Genomic DNA, 18,836 nt, shown 5'->3' on the forward strand with positions numbered 1-18,836 from the left:
TCTTAAAGTGAGAGAACTGAAGAAAAAATAAGCTTCAATTTACATTATTGAAAGGTTCTATGAGTCAGGAAGCAGCAAAAATAGAGGGAAGGAACACAGGGCTCAAGCTCCATGGGTCAGCAATCCCGACCTCCCCAATTAACTGCCCAGAGGCACACCACTCTGCACGCCGGCTCCTAAACGAAAGCACCCAACTTCCACTTGCTCTGTGCATTGGGAAATGTATCGGGGTTTCATATTCAGGCTCCTGATTCTGCTGCGACTCCTTTATCATTATGGTTGTCTTCTGGTTACAGAAGCTTCACTGCACAGGGCTCTGGGGTCCATGGGACTTGCTACACTCATGGCTCTTGCTGATAATGAGCTCTCTGTGCATTGAACCTCCTGGACTCCTTCTTCCCAGTCTTTTGTTAGTCTTGAAGCTCTGCTGAAATCTATTCATTTAGAGTGATGCTGCTGGCATTGGAAATACCACTGAGATAGCTTTCAGCATCACAACCACCATAACATAACGGACTGACAGACAGTGGTGATTATTATTATTGTACCGTAATTGTATATTTGACCCATTTCAGACTGAAAAACTGTGTAGGATTTTCAACTGATTCAGCACTAGCTTAAATAGTTAGTGTGTAAATTTAAATACTGGTTATATTAACTGGCCTTCCTTGTGTGTGTGTGTGTGTATATATATATATATATATATATATATATATATATATATATATATATATATATATATATATATATATATATATATAATTCTACATATATACATAATTCTACACAGATACCACTATGCCTCAAGATATATCTTGATGTAACTTTTTTGATGATAAATGTGACATCATCCCTCTTATATTTGTCATAGGAAACTGTATGATTTCTAGACTCAAAATGATAAAATCCAGTCCATTTCAGCTCACTAATTTTTAGGTATCAATCTTTATATGTTCTAGTTCATTTATGAAGACTTCCAATTTTCCTAGAATCATCCTTCATATACATTCCACATTCTTATTATGAATGGATATTTTCAGTCATTTAGCCTCACTTTGGTCATGTATCCTCAGAAATTGGTCATGTATCATCAGAAACCTTCTCTGCATCCACACCATGCAGGCCCACTCTGCTTTAAAGAGGCAGCGTTCCCAGGACTCATTTGAGCACCTTTCAACTTCAGAGGCTCATCTTCTGGCGCCTTATCTCACAATGTTGGATGCCGTTCATCAGATTGTCCAGCGGCGAACCCTCAGAAGTGGACAGCCCATTTCTTCTTAGTGGTATCTTCTTCTTCTGGAAGTGATGCTGAAACCTGATCATGATAGGGACCTTGCTCATACTTGAAATGCTGGTGACATAGTTCCTAGAACCTCATCCACATGCGAATCATGACAGTAAGACACACCGACAAATCAATGCTGGCCATATATGCCTAAAAGGTAGACATACTGAATTAAGGCACATATCCACTGCAAAGTCAAGGCACAGACATGGCCTTTATTTACTACGATGAAGCAGCTTATGATGAAGAGTAAAATTTCTTACATTAATCTCACCTGTTAGATCACCACATGAGTTCAGAAATTCTGAAAGTACTTAATTGACAATGATTCATCTAATTCTCTTTTTAGCCAATTAGCATTTTTCACTATTGATCTGCTTTAGATTGTCCATCCATTTATTTTAATGTATCTGAGCAGGAGACCTGAGTTTTACATGTGAATTTAAATGCATTTTTGTTTCTTACTTAGCCTACTTCCTTTCTAATGCTCTTTATAGATAGTAAATATTTATTTCATTAGGATCTAGCTTTTTAAGATACTGATTTGGTATAACTCAAAATTTTGCTGACTTTGACAGACATGCTTTAGTCACACATGTGGGGTGAACTACATTGAGTGGTTTCTTTCATTATACACTATTATACTAGCCATCAAAAATAACAATCTGATTGAGACTTCTGGCTACAGGCAAGTAGAAGCAATTATAAACTTAGACAAAAGCAACTATAAACCTAGACAAAACTGAAAGAAAAAGAGAGAGAAAGAAAGGGGGAAATGAAGCAAAAGAAGCAACAGGAAAAGGTGAAAGGAAGGAAGGAGAGAAGGAGGGAGAGAGAGAGGGGAAAAAAGGAAGGAAGAGCAGAGAGGGAAAATGGGAAGAGCGAATAGGAAGGAACAAAATCCATGCCGTAGAAACTGACCAAAGGCACACAGTGGTCGGAGAAGCACTAAAACCTGAAAAGTGCTGACATCCAGGAATGACTAGAGGGCATCTGTAGTCTTATGGGCCCAGGGGTACTCTTACCACATACCTGCCAGAGTAGTACAAGGGTTAGGTTTGCTCTGTTAGACTGAGGCTGTGATTGAAGTATTTCCTTGAATGGGTGTATACAATATACAACGGTGTCAGACAAGCCTCGATGATCTCACAAGAAACTGTGAAAATATACCCAGAAACTTGAAAGGACCCAACAGAAAGAAAAACGCAGGGCACACATAGAAACAGGTTATTTTTAGGGTGTTCTGTTATCTACACATCGACCCAGAGGTGGCGTGACTGGTTTACACTTCACTAGTAACCTAAATGTTGGCAGTTTGAACCCACAGCAGTGCACAGAAGAAAGGCCGGGCAATCTGCTTCCATAATGATTCCAGGCAAGAGACACATATGGAGCCGCTCTATCATATAACACATGGGGCTGCCATGAGTCATAAGTGATTCGATGGTAATTAATTTGGTTTGTTAAGTTTTATCTACAAAACTCCGTCCTCGGCTGATGAAAGCTCTACTGACTGACAGAAAATGGCACGTAGTGGCGTAAACAGTAGAAATCACAGGAAGAAGTGAAATGAACCAGAAATGTTAAACATCTGAGAAAATATTGGAAAGGCAATAAATATAAATAAGAGTAAAAATACAAACACAGCTGTATTTTCACTTATTCTCATCATTTCATAAACAGCGTGAAATTGTATATTATATTATAATGTCAGTTTTATAAAACATATGGATGCAATAAGTCTGACAATAATAACACTAAGTAGAAAAGAGAAAATGAAATTATATTGGACAAAATGTATATATATTTTATTTATAAATATACTTATCTATATATTTATTGGAGTTAAATTAGCATTAATTTGAAGTTAATTATAGCAAATTATGTAATGTTTTAACAATGGAAAATCACTAAAAACATAACTAACATATATATAATAAAATTACCATATTAAAATGGTACGTAATATTTATTACGAAAAAATTCAGACAAGAAGTGACAGAAGAATAAAAAAGAATGGAGACGTATAGAACACAAATAGCAAAATGGCAAATGTGCAACAAACATATGGGTAATAGCTTAAATCTGACTATCCTTGAAAAGTGCTTATGCATTAGGCTGCTAATTAGGCTACTAATTAGGCTGCAGGGTCAGCAGTTTGAAACCACCCGCTAGCTGCTCCCAGGGAGGAAGACAGGGCAATCTAGTACCTCCCATCGAGTCAGACACGGACACTCACACAGGCAGCTCCACCCTGTCTTATAGGGTTGCTTAGACTTGGCATCCACTCGAGGGCAGTAAATATGTTATTAGTATCCTTGCAAAAATAATGATGTGTATATTAAAGATGTCCCAAATGCCTGACTTTTGCAAAATGCTATACCACTCCCTTACCAGGATAGCAATCACCATCCCTCCACTTAGTATATTGTCGCATGCCCCAGGGTTTCAAAATCCACTGCAGAACTCGTGCGGCATTCAGAAAATGGTTCATGCCATTGTACAGCCTGGAAGTTCCTAACCCAAGGTTCAGATATTTGTCTGGAGAATCCATCTTCATAGCAAATCAAGGCTGCAAAACTAGTGAGTCAGATCAGGTGAGAGGCTGCCAGCTCATGTGCCCCAGACCACAGGTCAGATGGAAGCAAGCCACAAGAAAGTGAACTTTGCCAAAACTACCCAGAGGGCATACAGAGATACGAAATGTCCCAACATATCAGATCTCACTTGCTTAGGTGGCCAAGGAGCACGCTTGAACTCTTCACTGTCAACCTCACTGTTCACAGAGAAGGAGAAGGGTCGATCTAGATCATCCAGACTTTGGGGATTCTGCCTTCTGGGTTCAGAGACATAGTTCCGGCTGTTCCAGATCACTCTGCTGCTGGCTCTCACAGCTATATCGCTGCTCCTGAGACTGCACATCAGTCAAAAACAATTTTAACTCTACAGAGGCACCATCATCTCCCTTACCTCTTCTTTCCCAGATCCTGTCCTCCTCCTACCAAGAAACATAGGAATCTATTTAGTGATGAATCTGTCTTTGCCTCCCTCATGTTCAGCATGAGCACACCCAGATTTTCAGGCTGGATTAAGCACAGTCTAAAAGAAAAACCCCTTAGATTCAATAACACAACTAAGTTGACAGTAAAGGTAGAAAAATATATATACCGTGAAAACAATAACAAGAAAATGGATTAGTTATACTAATATGAACTAGGACAGAACTGAAGGCAAGAAATATATGTTATTGAAGACAAAAAGAACATTTCAAAATGATGTAAGAGTCAATACATCAGAAAAATATAATAACCACACTATATGAGGAAATGGAAGGGCCATGTCTGACCTCCTCCAGTTTTACTAGGGCGCAGGAGAGCTCAGTTCCAGAGCAGCTCAAGATTGATTCCTGCAAGGCAGATCTTGACATGTCTCCAGTCTCCATCCTTCTTTACCCTATGCCAACACTAACTTTCCCTTCCGTGGTCCTCTATGTCCCTACTGCATCCAATAATCCATTGAAATGCCCACAGAACCCAAGGACAACATTCATGATTATGGAGTTTATTGGAGAACGAAACAGGTAACCACAAGTCAGGATCAGAAATCATTAAGCAGCACCTCTTTTCAGTCATGGGAGCAGGCACACCTTTTTCTAGGCCTCCATCTCTCATATTCTCATTCTGCCAGCCACCTGGTCCACTGATCTTTGCTATGCTCAGAAAAACCTCACGTCGTTCCTTTAATGCTGCTACATGCCCAAGGGGCATTTCACTCTGCCAGCCAGCCTCCTGCGCAAAGGCACGCACCTTTACTCCGTCAATGGTATGAGAAGTTGGCTGCTCCAGCTCACAGACTGAGCTGTTCCTCTGCTCTGCCTCAAGGTTTCAGTGCCATGGCCTCTGAAGCCTCTGCCGCCTTCCCATTGTAGGCAGAGATTTCACACAGGCTCCACGGATTGCACGTCTTTCTTGATGACCACGGGGATTTCTGTAGTGGCTGCTCCTTTTTTTTCCCTCCAACAGTTTGACTGGCACATGACTTATATATCATACAATTTGAAAGTTCCATTGTCTAAGCTTATCAAGTAGAATTATACAATCACCATCACATCAATCTTACAGCACCTGCCCACCCCCACCATGGGTAAATCACCTGTAAAATGAGTTGTCCATTTACAATCTGTTCTAGAGATCCCTGGCCCCTCCAGCCTTCATTATTTACTCCAGAAATCCCCTTCCCCTCCCTTATCAAGAGAGATAGCAGAGATAAGAGAGATGACGTCAAGTAGTCCAAGAGGAAATCGTATGTTTGAGACTGATTGTAGAAGCAATTGTACAATTATGTTTGACATGATTGAACTATGGAAAGATATGACATATGTATTAACTCCAAAGTTATAGCAAATTAAAAACCAAGCATAGATTCAGGAATGGGTTTTGAGCTCTCAGTAAATCCTAGCTCCAACTTAAGAGCAATTAGTTCTTACATCATGCCCCTATTCAATATTCACCTTCATTAAATGTACTTACTTCTTTTATACCCAGAAAAATGTCAAAACACAAGAAATAAGGATAGAAGAATCAAACCAAGCAATTTCATTTTACCACACTGTGTATATTCATTTAACAGTACCGTCTCAAACACAATTAAATCTGACGAATTAAAAAGAAAATTAAATATTCAACAATTTTAATTTATTATTTGAAAGTCCTCCCTCTGTAATTAATAAAACAACTATGGCGAATACCACCATCAACTAACTTGTATAAGTTGCAAATTAAAGTACACATAGAATATTCTCTAACTATATATCTACATCAGAAAGAAGCTTTAATTATTTTTCTTAAATTTACAGTATATAAAGCATAGTCATGTGAAATTCAATTTGAAATTAACAACAGAAAGAAATCTAAGAAATGAAGAAGTAGCTGAAAATTAAACTACATGCATCCAAATAATGTATAGATTTAAAAAATGATCACAGGTAAATTAGAAAATATTTTGAATCAAAATAAATACAGCATTACAAAATATATGAATAAATTTAAAGTTGTGCTTTAAAATCAATAATTTTAAAGATCTATAACATAAACAAATCGGTTTCGGTTCAATAACCTAGTCTTCTACTTTATGAAACTTTAATAAGGAAAGCAAAGCAAAGAAAAAATAAATAAAGTCATAGGGATTAACAAAAGAAACAATGATAGTTAATAGAAAATTAATACTAAAGGCACCCAAACAAACGCGGAATTGGGCAGGACAGAGGGGAGCTTTCATAGTACACATTTTCCCCACTAGGTGAACATTAAGCAACTCGCTCTGAATTAGTTCACCCATGGCATCACCTGGGAAGGTTCTCTCTGGTCACAGAGAAATTTTTTGTAAAAGCAGTTTTGCTCAAACCTCATTTTTGTGATGGTTGATTTCAGAGAACAGCTGTAGCTGTGAAATTTTGTTTCCTGCTCAGGAAAAATGCATCAGAAACTTGTGTGATGTTGAATACAGCTTACAGGGACAGCATTGTGTTGGCGAGGGGGTAGGAACTCAATTGTATGAGTGGTTTTCTTGTTTCAAAAAAGGTGAAATTTCAATTGATAACAAACTTTATTCTAGATATCTGTCAACTTTCTGAATGGACAAAAATGTCTACTCATAGGACACTTGCAGTTTGTTCCACCAGATCAGACTGTTAATCAGGCTTTCTATTGAGAGGTTCTGAAAAGATGGCATAATAGTGTTTGACAAAAAAAGGTCTGAATTCTCAGCTAGATGGCTGCTTATCTTCAAACCTTTAAGATCGCACATGATTTATCTTTTGATAGCTGGGCACCATCAGCTTTCTTCACTACATTTGCTTATGCCCCTATTTTTCTTCAGCAATCAGGTCAGGGAAGATGAGCATCACAGAATGCCAGATTATTAGAACAAAGTGTTTTTGTTTGAGTGAGTGCTTGAGTAGAGTTGCAAAGCCCACATGGAAGAAGCACACCAGCCTGTGTGATCTTGACGTGTCCATAGAATCAGGCATCAGGCATCAAAAACCCAGAACAAAAAAACCATGTCATTGTGAATGGCAAGGAGTGCCGACTGGGGGACCCAAAGCCCATCTGTAGTCAATTGGACATCTCCTTACAGAAGGGTCATGAGGAGGAGACAGGCCTGTAGTCAGGGTGCTATATAGCACTGATGAAACATACAGTTTTTCTCTTTAATGCTTCTGTCATCCCCCACCCCCATTCCCACTATCATGACCCCAATTCTACCTTACAAATATGGCTAGACCAGAGCAGATAAGAGATGGAAACAAAAAGAATCCAGGACAGACAAACCCCTCAGGACTAATATTGAGAGTAGCCATACCAGGAGGGTAAGGGGAAGGTGGGGTAAGAAAGAGGAAATTGATCACAATGATCTACCTATAACCCCCTCCCAGGGAGATGGGAAACAGAAAAGTGGGTGAAAGGAGACGTTGGTCAGTGTAAGACATGAAAAAAATAGTAATAATTTATAGATTATCAAGGGTTCATGAGGGAGGGAGGGGGAAAATGAGGAGCTGATACCAAGGGCTCAAGTAAAAGAAAATATACAAAATGTTCCTGAAACAATGGATGTATGTATAGATTTTGAGAAGAGTTGTACGAACCCCCAATAAAATGATGTATTTAAATAAATAAATGAGGTTTTGATTTGTGCTTATAGAGGACTGGTCTACCACCACGCCAATGTACCAGCTCAGGCAGCCATCTCAATGCTCCAGCTTTTGGCACAACCTCAGCATACTTCTCTTGGCCCATGCACCTAACTCACCTGACCTTGTTCCTTGTGACTCCTTTTTGTTTCCGCAAATGCAGAGGGACATGAAAGGACAGTGATTTGAGGATATGGAAGTGGTGAAGAAATAATGAGGGACGCGCTGTCAGCCATCCAAACAGATGAGTTTGAAAAATATTTCCAAGAATGAAATCATATATTTGACATTAAGTGTAGTAGAGAGTACTTTAAAGGTGATAAGGTTGTTTTGTTAAAAAAAATTAAAATACATAGCTTTAAGGGAAAAAACCTGGGTTTTGGGGTTGGGTGTACTACATTATAGACATCAATGAAACCAAAAGTTGTTTTATTGAAAAGACAAAATAAAATGGGAAAAAGATAAACTGACATAAAAGATAAAATAACTTTAAATAGACTGATTAAATAAAAGGAAAGACACATATTACCAAAGGAAGGAAATAAATGAAAGGCAATACTACCAACCCTACAGAACTTAATAGAAACTATTAGTTATGCATTGGGCTGTTAACTGTAAGGACAGTAGTTTGAAACTACCAGTCACTCCACCAGAAAAAAGGCTTTCTACTCTCATAAAGAGTTACAATCTCCCAAACTCACAGGGGCAATTCTACCCTGTCTGGTGTCACTATAAGTCAGCATCAGCTCAATAACAGTGAGTTTCTTAGCATCGTGACAACTTTATACCAACACATTTTACAACTTAGATAAAATTGTCTAACTCTTAGGAGATGAAAAATAACAAAAGTAACTTAAGCGGACTTAGTAGGAACAGACAACAATAAATTAAGTTGGTAATTATACATCCTTCCATATTTATAAGTCCAGTGTGGTAAATTTTTTCAAAATGTTTAAAAGAGATATAATATCAATTCTTCAAAAATTATTCCTAATAATAGAAAAGAAGGAAGATTTCTACAACATCCAAAAAGACCAGCACTACCTGGATATCAAGTTAGACAAAAACATCCCAAGAAAACTCAGAAAGTATTCCTCAAATCCAGCATCATATAAAAATAGTATGTATTATCATCAGTTTGATATAGCTTTGATAAATCAAAGATCATTTTATCATCTACAAATAAATTTATGTTTCATATTATTAGAATAAAAGGCAAAACTTTCATGTTTATATCAATAAATGAAATTAAATCATTAGACAAAATTTGGTACCCACTGAAAACAAAAACTTTCAAAAGCACCAGAAAGAGAAGGAACCATCAACACTTGATATAATGTTTCCATTACAAACAAAACACCCTGGAGCTAACAATATATTTAGCTTTTTAAAAATGTTTTATTGTGAATTAGGTAGGGTAGTTTTGAAAAATCAAATCCATTCCCTGTAAAATCAGCAAGTGGGAGAAAAAAGAAAAAGGTAAATTTATACCCTTAGGTCTGAGACATATATGAATGGCTAATAGATATATAAGATAAATATATCATTTAATGATATATATGTATCATTAAACATAGGAATGATTGTGTAGTTGGTCTGAGATTGACCAGTGTTTTGTTCTGCTCTTCGAAGTTTCTCTCTGAGTTGAAATAACTTGATGGTACCCAATAACAACAATAAAAACATAATAATACACTCATCATCATTAGTTCTTTGGAAATACAAATGTTAACTATAATGATATACTACTACAAATCCTCAAGGATGGTTACAATAAGAAAGAAAGATAATGACAATTTCTGGAAAAATCTTGGAGAAACCAGAACTTTGTGCATTGCCAAAAGATGTATAAGGTGGGCGTGTCGGGTTAAGGATCCTGTTGCTAACTGAAGATGTGATGCCTTGACGCCACCAGTCACCCCACAGAAGAAAGATTAGGCTGGCTGCTCCCGGGAAGATTTTATAGGCTCAGGAAACCCTAAAGGGGAAGTTCTGCCCTGTGCTTAGAATCTCTGAGTCAGAATCAACTCAATGGAAGTGGGTCTAGGTAAGCGTATAACGTGCTACAGCCACCTTGGAAACTGGCATAGCAGCGTCTTTTCCGTCATAAATACACTTACCACATGACACAGAAATTCCACGTCTATCAGTTGTTATTGTTAGCTGCCCTCAAGCACATTCAGATTCATGACTGTACATGCAACATAACAGAGTATTGCCTAGTCCTGCATCACCTTCATAATTTTCAGCATTGAAATCTATCACTCGCTGTTTCATTCCCCTGAATATATGACCAACTAAACTAATCTAAAAATGTTCTGTGTGGTAAGAAGATTTTTGTTGTCTACTTTCTGGAAATAGAACGCCAGGTCTAATTTATTACATTATCTGGAGGTTCTGTTGATACGTATCTATCATAAGTAATCTCACAGCCATTTAAAATACCACGGGCATTGTTTCCAGAGTCAAAACTGCAAACAGCTGCCACACTCTAACAAACTGATGGTAAGTTTGGGCGATCCCCACAGCTTCTTTAAAATTCTGAAGACAGAAAGACTATAGTTCTGTAAGATCCCTTCCTTTACCCATAAGGTCGGCAGTTTGAGCCTCCCAGCTGTTCTCAGGGAGAAAGATGAGGCTGACTGCACAGATTTAAAGTTGGAAACTCAAAAGGTGAGCTCTGCTGTCCTGGAGGGTCATGAGGAATCGATATTGATTTAGTAATGGTAAGTTTTTCAGTGTTTTCACAAACTTGTGGCTATAAAGGAAATTATTGAATTTTTCTGGTAACTACTGATGCAATTCGCAAATGCACATGTTATGAAAAAAGGTAGACAAGCCTTTAAATATATAGAAATAAGACTCATAGCTACTTTAAACCCTCAAGGAAAAATATACACAAATATTTAAGCATTCCAAACTCAAGTTCACTGCCATTGAATTGGTTCTGACTCATAGCAACTCCATAGAATAGGATAGAACAATTCCATAGCATTTCCAATATTTTATCTGTATTGGAGTAGACAGCCTCAACTTTCTCAAACTGATGACCTTGTGGTCAGCAGCTCAGAGTCGATACCACCAGGGCTCCTTTAAGAATAACAGGGTGTATTTTTCAGATACTTCTTACATTGATGAATTTTTGTCACTTGGTATTATCAGTCGAGTTAATTTCAGTGGAATACAAGAGTAATTGTACAAAGTGAGAAATTTCCCTGTAGTAATTCCCATTATGACATAATTACATTGTTATAAATAAGGTTTAGGAAATAGAGTACTACATACAGTTTTATTTTAATGGTTTAATTTAATTATTCCAAATGACAGAACCAGTCAAAGCATTAAATACAAATATATGTAAATATGACTCCAGTTATTGGACAACTAATATATATAAATTTAATATGTTTTGGCCTTCAAAATGCTTGCTTTTATAAAAAATCTCTTTGGATTCTTATTGTAGTATTACTATGTTTGAGTTAATTTCTTTGCTCTTGGCTGCTTAATATATTTTTATAATTTCAGCCTTTTGTGACTACATTTCTCAGAGTATTTACTTCATAAGTTATTAAGATATTTTAAACTTTTTACAGGGAAGCAACAAAATAAGGTGAAAAACTAAATCTTAAAGAATATAAAAAATTTCCCTTATGACAATTTCTAATTTAGTTCCACATCATAGAAATAATTTTAGTACAACTGTTTCCATTGAGCATAAGTAAAATAAACCCCTCATAACTGGACCCATAGCAACATTATGTTACACTGATGAATATAGAAGTTGTCAGAGTTTTTATTTACTTGGGTCAACAATAAAAATCTATGGAAGCAACAGTCAAGAAATCAAGTGATATAATGAACTTTGAAAATCTGCTGGAAAAAAAATCTTTAAAGTGTGATACAAAAAATAAATATATTGAAAAAACAAGAATAATAATGTCATGCCAAGGGGAATATACTTTGGAGACCTCCAAGTGGTGGTGAGGGGGGGGGAATAAGGGAAGATAAAGAAATGGGCTAGATTGTTAACAGGTGTTAACATGGGTGAAGCAAAGATGGTGGTCAACAAAAAGGAGCAGATAAATCAAGGAACAGGTGAAGGAAAACTACTGGGGAGTTGATTAGTAGTTTAAACTGTTGAATACAAAGCTGATGGCCTGAAAGGTAAATACCACCTAATTTTCCATTTAAAATTTGGTGGGGGGAAATGTGTTAAAAAGCAAAGAAATTACATTCAGAACTAAGGTGCACCTGACTCAAACTACAGTATTTTCATCCAAACAGTAGACAATGAACAAGCACACCTAAAGAATTAATATCTTTATACTATGGTGCTGGTGAAGAATACTGAACTTACCATGAACTGTGAGAAGAGTGAATACATCTGTCTTGCAATGCTCCTTTGAAGCCAAGATGGTGAGACCTGTCTCATGTACTTTGGACATGTTAGCAGAAAAGACCGGTCCTGGAAGAAGTCATGCTCCTAACATAGAGGGACCGCGAAGAGGAGACAGAGCTCAATGAGGTGGATTGACAAAATGGTTGCAACATTGCACTCAAACATGCCAAACATTATGGGTTCTGTTGTGCACATGGTTCCTATGAATCAGGACAGATTAAATCGCACTCAACCGCATGTTTCAAGCAATGTGGCTTTGAGATACAAGGTCTTGCTCTCCAGTGCTATCCGGTTCATTTTAAACCCATAGCGAACCCATGTTACAGGATAAAACTGCCCAGCAGTTTTCCACGTAGAACTCTACAAAAGCAGACCACCAGATCTTTACCTAGAATAGATTCCAGGTGGGTTGAATGGTTCATCTATTAGTTAGCAGCAGGATGATTAATCTTGGGCTGAGTTGAAGTGTCCCAAGACAAATTAATTTTTTTAATGAAACTAAGTCAAAAGTTTCACTTAGGGAGCTTTGTTTATAAAATTGTATTCATATGTACGAGCATGTCTTGATTCTTCAAGTTCCCATTTAAAACCAGGGGACTTTTTAGTAATGAAAATTCCATTGCTAAAATTTACTTAGTTAACTTTGACAGCTGAAAGCCTAAAGGAACACAGTCGCTGGCACCATAATTGCTCCTCTTTTCCTCCATCCTTTCATGAGCTTCTGGCCTTCAATCAAAGGTTTCTTACCTTATGAGGAAGGAAATTATTCAGCAAAATAGGTGATGGCACAAAACAAGGGTCACAAGTGGTTGAAGTTAAGCGATCATTCCCTCAAAGGAGAATTCAACTTTCAAATTCTTTAATAGTTCTATTTACACATCCACTATCAATTCTAAGCATGGAATTGCTTAAGCATTTTTCAGTGTTTATCGTTATTTGACCACATTGTAATTGGAATTTATATATCTTTCATCTCACAGCAGGCAATAAGCCCTGGTCATATTTTGAGTGATAATAATCAAGGCCCCATGAGATATAAGCTAAAAAAAGTAATTATAACCTATAATATAATAATGATCTGGTTTCTAAATCTGGAAGTTACATGACACTACTTGGGTACAAAGAGTAAGGAACTGTTTATCCGTTTATATTGCTCTTGAATAACAGTATTAAGAACAGTGCTATTCCATTAAGAAGAAAACAAAGATTACATTCATTGAAATGCACATTTAGATAAGAAATATTTAGATATGAAATATTTCCTTTTTTAAAAACATACTATTCTTCAATGAGTCATATAAAGTACTCAAAATTTAAAGAGCTTAGTATAGGAATATTGGTTTAAAATTATTTATATTTAACTTATTTAAGTCATTACTTTTGTTTTTCCTTTCATTAATATTACATTTTGCTTTTTTTTTTAACTAAATGAGCACTTGCTTTAGTGTATATATCTCTGATGTGAACTTATTCAGATTTAGTCATCCTGGTGGATTAGGCAATTGACTTAAACTGCTAAATTGATAGCAGATCTGTAAACAGACCATTAATTGTCCATTTGTAAATTCAAGTTGAAGTTGAAGAAAATGAAACCAATACATGAGAGCCAAGATACCATTTTGAGGATGTCCCATCCAAATTTTGAAACCATCTCAAGAACACAAGGTGATGCATTGAACACTACTGACAGGAGACGATAAGCTGTAGGATGACAGCAAGAATACCAGACACAAAAAGGCACAAAGTCACTCAGGAGACAGGGAAGAAAAGATCAGAGTGGATGTCAGAAGACACTTGCACTTAATCGTAGATTAGCTAAAGCAAATGAAATATCCTTTTCAGCCTTTTAACTTCCTTATTTTTTCTATTTGCTTTAGTGACTCTAAGATATACTGAGTGTGTTTTCTGACTATATATCTTTGCACATTTCATTATAATATTTTACTTTTTCTTCTCAAGCTGTCCTTTGAAATTTTTGCATTTTGACTTCCTCATTTATTCCAAAGGCCATGAAATATCTTCTAAGACCACAACCCTATAAAATCAGAAATCAATAGCAGGAAAATCAAGGAAGCTGAAGAAAACTCTATTGAAAAACTACTGACTAATAGAGGAAATTAAAAAATTCCTCAAATCAAATGAAAAGCAACAAACTAAAATCTTTGGGAGACAGCCAAAGCAGTGCCCAGTAGGCAGTTTACCACAATAATTGAGTACATCAAAGGGAAGAAGAACCCAACATTCCCAACAATTAGAAAAAGAACAGCAAAAAATTCTACAATCAACAGAAGAAACCAAATAACAAACAGAGCAGAAATGAACAGAAAAGCAATAAGACAAGACATTGGTTATTTGAAAAGATAAAACAAATTGGCAAGTCACTGGCTAATCTAAAAATGGGAAAGAAAACACAAACAGTGCAATTAAGAAAGGAAACAAACCCACAAAATAAAAAAGACAATCATAGAATCCTATGAAGAAGTGTATCCCAAACAATTGGAAAAACTAGAAGAAATGGAAAATTTTCTAGAAATATACTACCTACCTAAATAAACACAGACTAATTTGAAAAGCTGAATAGACCCAGAACAACAGAGGAAAAGTCTAGGTCCATACAGCTTCATTTGTGAATTCTACCAAATTCTACATTTAGAGAAAAATTAACATCAATTCTTCTCTAATCCCAACTATATCTTACAGATTGAAAGCAACAGGAGTGTAGTTAATTATTGATATTTCTAGCTACATCCTTCCATCTTTTTTCCTGTACTGCAAATTCTAGTCTCCACACTAATGGAGCAAGAGTATGGGGGATATATTTTGAGACCCCACCTTACTGGATGGTGTGACTGAAGTCTCCATCATTTGTATACTTGAGTATGTAACCTGAAGATTATATTTGATATCTGTTTAAAAGCATCTGGGGTCTTAAAGGCTTTCAGGTAAACAAGCAGCCATCTTGCTCAGAAGCAACAAAGTCCACATGGAAGAAGCACACCAGCCTGTGTGACCATGAGGTGTAGAAGGGGCCAGGTAGCAGGCCTCAAAGAACAAAAAATTATATCAGTGTGTGCCTACCTTCCCGATATGATCACTGTAGACAAATGTATGCATAAGCAAATGTGATGAAGAAAGCTGATGGTGCCCAGCTATCAAAGAATAGTATCAGGGGTCTTAAAGGCTTGAAGATAAACAAGTTGCCATGTAGCTCAGAAGCAGCAAAGCCCACATGCAAGAATCACACGAGCCTGAGTGATCACGAGGTGTCAAAGGAAACAGGTATCAGGCAACAAAGAAAAAAATCCTATCATTGTAAATGAAGCGAAGTGCAGAGTGGAGACCCAAAGCCCATCTGTAGGCAATTGGACATCCTCTTACAGAAAGGTTACAGGGAGGAGATGAGCCAGTCAGGTTGCAGGGTAGCAATGATGAAACATACAACTTTCCTCTAATTATTAAATGCTTCCTCCTCTCCACTATCATGATCCCAATTCTACCTTACAAATCTGGCTAGACCAGAGGATGTACACTGGTACAGATAGGAACTGGAAACACAGGGAATCCAGGAGAGATGATCCCTTCAGGACCAGTGGTGAGAGTGACAATATCAGGAGGGTGGAGGGAAAGTGGGGTAGAAAGAGGGAACCAATTACAAGGATCTACATACAACCTCCTCCCTGGGGGATGGACAACAGAAAAGTGGGTGAAGGGAAATATTGAAAAGTATAAGATATAATAAAATAATAATAATTTATAAATTATCAAGGGTTCATGAGGGAGGGGGGAAATGAGGAGCTGATACCAAAGGCTCAAGTAGAAAGCAAATGTTTTGAGAATGAGATGGCAACAAATGTACAAATGTGCTTGACAAAATGGATGGATGGATGGATTGTGATAACAGTTGTACAAGCCCCCAATAAAATGACTTTAAAATTTTATCTAAATTCCAGTTTTAGACTGTCCCCTTAAAAAGCAAACTGCCAGCTGTCTGCTTAACTAAGAAAGCGGGAGGCTGGGATCATGGAACTGGCTGAGATTATACCTGGCCTGCCTAAGCTACCGAGAAGTGATAGTATCCTTGATCTATTTTACTTTTTATACCAGAAGGCAAAAATCACACGTTCATCAAAGTCCTGAACAAGCAAAATGACATCTTTGTGAAGACTGAGCTTTCACAGACTACTAGTGCCCAGTCCCTCGGGGTGAACATCATGGGGTGAAGCCAGCATGGCCCTAAGAAGAGTCACCGGCCCACCACTCGAACCGCCATCTTGGCCTGAGCTCAGCATCTTCAGAAAAATCACTCTTGGATTCATTATGCGTTTCATTTGGAATTAACTTTGGGCTGCTGCACATTCAGAAGCCTTTAAAGTTCTCCATTTTTATCCACTCCTACATTCAGTTACACAACAGCTATGAGGTCTCCAGCCCCAGTTTAAGAAACTCTGCCGTTGACTCGGCAGCAGGAAGTTTAATTTACAAGGAGAACAATAACATGCACCTTAAACTAACACATGCTGAGAGATTAAAAGGGCAGAATTTTCCGAAGAACAGAGTTCAGAAGGTTTTGAAATAAGGAATAGAACTGGGAAACACAGAGAGAACTGGGATAAATAATGGTACATGTGAAGATAGTGATCCAAGACAAGGAAACAAAATGTGCGTGAATTGTTGAACAGAAAATTTATCTATTCCACAAACTTTCATTTACTTCAAACAAAAAGCTTAATGAAAGCATAGATAATCTTCTCTCTATTGAACAATCCTTTCAATGTTTATGAGATATGATACCCATATGATGGATCAAATATTTGACTCTTCATTGGACATTATCTAACTTCCACCTAAAAGACCCAAACACACAATGATCTCAGAATTGCGCTTATACAAGATAAATATGATACATGTGGCATCTCCTATGTAGGTTGTTTTATTAATAATATGGTCACAAATGAAATTCAAAATCTCCAAAGTACAAAAATAGATATAAATATTTCATGACAGATTCAGACTATTAAATCACACAGAAAATTCTGAAATCCACAGGCCAGACAGAGGTAATGACACTTGGCATCAGTGTCAAAAGATTCACCTGATAAGGAAAAAATAACCTCACTTTATTGAAGCAGGGGGTCAATGTTCAGCAAGCTGTTCCTCCCTGGAAGGGTAATGATTTCAATGCTATTACCCCTTAGTTGTCAGAATCAAAAGGTCAGATTTGACCGCTTGCTATTTTTAAGCGCACTGACTGAGTCTATCTATCAGCTAACCTAAAATTTGCACTAAGCACTCAACTAATTTCAAGTGCTGGTGGGAAACGAAGGAATCATACGAAGCAGAAGTTGTAAGTTAACCTGTGATATGGATAGTCAACAATGAATGTAATATTCTCTATGGTTTGGAAATACTAAAATTTGTAAACTCCAGATATCTGTAGTTAGAGATGGTAAATACCTCTCATTATATAAAATTTATCTGTTTTTTTAAGGCATATTTTCTGAAAACTAATCTTAACTTTAAAACAACCCAAAGGTATTTGGGGCTTATTTCTTATTTTTATATCTCCTTTCTGAAACCTCAAGTATATTGCTTAATCATCCTCAGAGTTAATTTCTCAGAGTGCCAATAAAGAAATCCAATCTCTTTTACAGGTACTTAGTTCTACAAAATACCCTGCCTATTTGGTTGTATCCATTTTTATCAACCAATGCTTGCAGGATCCTTCCACTTAAAAAGATAAAATATATCAGCTTGAAGGGGTGGGTCTGCTCGGTTTTAGTGAGGTATAATTTACATTAGCTCTATGCATATCAGATTTGGGAACTGGATCATCATGCAGTCACTACCACCGTCACTCTAGCAACAAGACAGAAAGCAATTCCATCACCCTACACCATGCCTCTGAGCCTCTGAATCAGCGGCCTCGCCTGTTCTCAGCTAGGACACTTTGATAACAGTTTGCCATTAATGGTAAAGGTACGGACTTAATCAAAGGCTGTTAAGTATATATATTGCTTTAAATTGGAGAGAGAGAGAGAGAGAAAGCATGGGTTTATTAAACATTCAGATTGTAAATGGGAACATTAGCTTGGTTAAAAAGGAGAGATTTCCTGCAAGGTCGACCCAGTAGCTCTATTCTAACGGATGGCATTTTCATGAAAACAGCGATGCTTTACACGGTGCTTCCATCCACGGCACGAGCACTGCGTTCCCTTTCTCCACTCTCTTAATATCCACTCTCATTGTTGATGTTATTGCCTAAGACCTCTCTTCATTGTCAGCTCAGCTTCTACCGGCCTTGGGTTGATTTCGGCTGACCGCCTGCCCAAGGGGTGGAATGAGGAAGAATACTACCCTGAGGTTTTCAACTTTACTGTTCACTTATTACAGTGTGCTCTTGGGCGTTTCTACATACCCATCGATGCAGTGTTCACTGCTTACCACCACACAGGTGTGTCTGCCCT

Source organism: Tenrec ecaudatus, chromosome 14 (assembly GCF_050624435.1).
Source record: "Tenrec ecaudatus isolate mTenEca1 chromosome 14, mTenEca1.hap1, whole genome shotgun sequence".
Classification (NCBI taxonomy): domain Eukaryota; kingdom Metazoa; phylum Chordata; class Mammalia; order Afrosoricida; family Tenrecidae; genus Tenrec; species Tenrec ecaudatus.